Source organism: Penaeus japonicus, unplaced genomic scaffold, assembly GCF_977035675.1.
Source record: "Penaeus japonicus unplaced genomic scaffold, GWHDUDI00000001_assembly GWHDUDI00000036, whole genome shotgun sequence".
Lineage (NCBI taxonomy): Eukaryota > Metazoa > Arthropoda > Malacostraca > Decapoda > Penaeidae > Penaeus > Penaeus japonicus.
Window position 1 is genome coordinate 12,430,659 of NW_028234438.1, and position 4,231 is coordinate 12,434,889.

Genomic DNA, 4,231 nt, shown 5'->3' on the forward strand with positions numbered 1-4,231 from the left:
TATATACTGCAATAACGGACAATGTATCGATGTTGCTGTGTTGCATTGATTTAATACTGAATAACGATAGGTATAGAAGAACACCTGTATTAAAAGGGCTTTCCCATATGTTCTTCGTGTTCTTGGCTTATGTAAGGTGTATTGTGCTACCCAAGTATCATGAACTACACTTTCTAAAGCTGAAAAGGGTAAACAACAACACGGGCTGTCCGTATCTCAATCTCAAATTTTCGTACCAATAGGTTTAAAAGTTAAATGTACCATTCTTTCCATGAGGGGACGTATCATCGTCTCATTCCAGGAAACGGGCCGAAAATGGTCTGAAGGAAAGTGTTTAAAAATCGTATTCACTTCCATGTTTATGTGTCTGAGGAATGGGAATGTGTTATGATATAGGACCGGGTTCGTCCAAGTAGGGGACGCCATCTGGTGGTAAGTGGGCGACTAGGTCGTGAAAATCAAGAGAAAAAATGTAAGAACTGAAAAACAAAAGAAAAACTTAATACATCTATTAATGAAGTAAATCAAGAGAAAATATGTAAGAACTAAAAAACAAAACAAAAACTTAATACATTTATTAATAAAGTAAATATCAGAGGAAGAACGACGTAAAAAAACTAATGTTAATTGTACACCTCCGTCTTATTGAGAGCGCAAGGGTATTACATAAAACCTGAGTCGTGATGAAAAAAAAAAGTTGAAGAACACTGATGCGCAGCCGCCATCACGGGAGCAATAGGATTAAACAAGTTCTTGGATTTTCTTATCATACTGTAGAACATTTTGTTTGGATAAGTTTTAGAGTAAGTATTCATGTAAGAAAGTCCGCTTCTTTATCAAAAGTAGAATCTCTTAATGAAGTTTAAAAGCCTCATTAAGTTTGTATAACTTTGAGGAAGAAAGTTCCGTAATTGCGGCTGTACATAATCTCTCCTTTCAGTTGATGTTTCGAGAAAAAAAGTGCTTATCTTTACGTGGGATGTCAAAACAGTACCTAGAATAAACATAAATTCAGACTTAACGTATTATTAAGGTAACATGCAAGCCTACACATATGAGAACTGATAGACCATCAAAATCAGAGGGAGATTCTTATCATTCTCCGGCACACAGACAACGTGTTATAACTTGTTCTGTGGCAGAATTCCGAATCTTGGTGTAGAAGCCCATCTTCTGTAACTACGAAGCTGATTGGTTCATATATATTATCATCGGTTTCGTTTATTCGAAATGATTGTATTCACAGTTTAAAGTCAAATCCTTTCTTTAGGATAAGAGTGTTGGAAATTGGAACCTAAATATGTACATGATTTTAAGGCACTAGCACTTTAGCGAGGATGATACAAATATTAAAAACAAACATTAGCAATTATTTTTATTTATTTATTTATTTTTTGCAAATCTAGATTAAACAAACAAATGACACCAGGCAGAGCAAGAAGTTCTTATACAACTGCTTAAACGCCAAGGCTCTTCCACACTGTATACATATCAAAGCCATCTCATCGCCAGACACTGTGTCCTGTTTTATCATCCTTGTTCATCCAACCTGCATGATTTACTCCCTGTTGCTTAACATGACGAGAATTCTTGTATGGCATTTCTTGCGCATGTTCCAAGCGATTATCAATAACAGTCGTAGACTCCGCGATGAAGGAGTTAAAAAAAAGTAAAACTAATCAAATGATAAAAGAAACATAAAAAGACAAAAGACACTTTTAAAAGAAACCAACTAAAATGAAAATCTGTGAGGGCACCTCTGGCTGTTGCTGGCCAGTAACGTATATATATGTCTTCTCAGTAAACAAAACAAGCACGTCCAGCAATTATCCTTATCTGTCATGCAAAAGGGTCACACACAACCTTTCTTTGCTGCTCCAGCGTTGCCACAGGGAAATCCAGGGTAATCCAGGGGTCCAGAGACAACTCCCCTTCTGGGTTTATTTGCAACGATCTATATAAGGCCGTAGGCACCCACGTGGCAACAAATTATTTTACAATAAAAGTAATTGTCTCATATAATACACAAAATCACAAAAAAGGTTTAATTGAAAATAAATACAAGTAGAAGTTATGTAGAAAGGGTACAGAATGGTTAATATGGCAAAGTAAAAGAAAGTAAATAATGTAAACAAATATCACCGTAACATTTATCAATAAAACAAGTAGTATAAATTCTTAAACAAAAGCAGAAATAAAATATAATTATAACAAAATATTTACATCCAACTGGGTTACCTTAAAGACGTTCATTAATGAATAAAATACGAAATAAGACTGGTGACTTAACCATTCCGAAAACAAATAGTTATAAAACTAATTGAGAAAAAAATACTAGCCAATAAAAAACAAAACAAAAAAACAAACAAACATAAAATACCCATTCACGGTTAAGACATAAGTAAAAAAAAACGATAAGAATATCAATAAAATCGAAGAAAGAGATCATCCAGCAGTCTTCTTCACACCCGAGGGGTTCGAACCCCCCGGAAACACAGTATGGAATTTATCATCTAAAATCATCTCAAAAAGGATTTTATTTATGCAAAATAAGTTCATATGGTCTAGCAGTAATATGTTGTGTGTTGTTTGTGTGGGCGGGAATCATCTGTCTGAGTGCCGCCCCTCTGGATTACATTCATTTCAGGAATAGGAATCAGGAATAGGCAAAGGGTATTAAGGGAAGGGTGGGGGAGTAGGGTACAGGAGAAGGGGTGAGTAGGAGAGTGTAAGCGTGAGAAACAGAACGAGAACAAATCAAAATGGTAAGTCGAGATGGGACAAGGAAGAAAGCAAGCAGAGGGCAAGAGAAGAGATAGGATAGAGTAAGGAAAAAGAGAAATTAGCACGAACGTAAAAGAGGAAAGTAAAGAACGCGAGTTAGTGAAGGAAAACAAAGGAAGATGAAGAAGAAATGATGAACAAAAGAGAAGGAGTAAGGAAAGGGTGCGAGCGAAAGAAAACGAGGGATTGTAAATAGGAAAGACGGAAACTAATGAAAGGGTAGAAACAGAGAGAAAGAAGATAACTAAAGGTGGAAAGTGAAAAGGGAAGAGACTAAGAAAAGTTCAGACCAATGAAAAGGAAGGAGGAAGGAGTACGAGGAAAAGAAAACGAGGGCAAGTAAACGGAAACGAGTAAAGAACATGAGGGAATAAGGAGAGAACAAGAAGTAGGGAAGAGAAAATGAGGCACATAAAAGATCAGGATGGGGCTGGTATATAGCTATTGGCTTGAGTGGAAAAGGTGGAGATAAGAATGCGAGGAAGGCAGTTAAAGGGGAGAATAAGGAATGAGGACAAGGATCAGGAAAGGGGGGGGGGGTACAGGATCAGGGGGAGGGGGGCAGGAGGTTGGAGACCTCACACTGGTGCTGGGAGGGAGTGGTGCAATCTAGGTTTGGAATTGAAACTAAACATATTTTAGTGAATGTTACGATAGTTATAGTAATGGTAATTGTCATCACCATTTAATAAATAGAGCTATTACTCACTGTAGGATAAACAGACACAGCGGTCGACCGTGAGGTTGAGATCCTCCTCTCCTCTCTCGATCCTGTCCTCATCCTGCAACCTGTGTCCTGTTCCTGAGACCTGTACCCCAACCCTGTAACCTCTGCCTTGTTGTCCATTCTCATCCTCAGCCTATTCCACGTATCCTCACGCCCGTTTTCTTCGTATCCTCTCCCGTTTTCCTCACATCCTCACTCCCTAATTCTCACATACCTAAACCTCTTCCCTCCATTTCTCACCTTAGCTTACCAAATCCTTTTTCCTTTCTGTCCATTCAAGTTCCTTTCCACAGGTCCATCATGAAGGCCTACCACTGTCATCACACACATACACACTTGGTACAGGAATCATAATACGTGCCTTAGCCACCTGTACTCTCCTTTTGGCATTCCCTTTTATACTTTTGTTTTCATTTGGTTCTCTTTGTTTTATGTTTTTTTTTTCATTTTAAGTAAAGTCACAGTTCATCTCAAGCGACTTGTTGATGTAATCAGATCTTATCGATTTATTGTTTTATTTGTTTATGTTACTTTTGGGTGGATTTGCGTTAGGTAATCAGCTACATCACCTTCGGTTTTACTTGAATTTGTCTTTTATTACCATTTTTTTTTACATAATCTTATTTACTAGACAACATTAGTAGGTTTGCAATATCGTGTTTTTTCAACGTCTTGTGGCGTTCCTTTAGTTTCGCCTGTGACCTTTTTTGTTTGAATAAT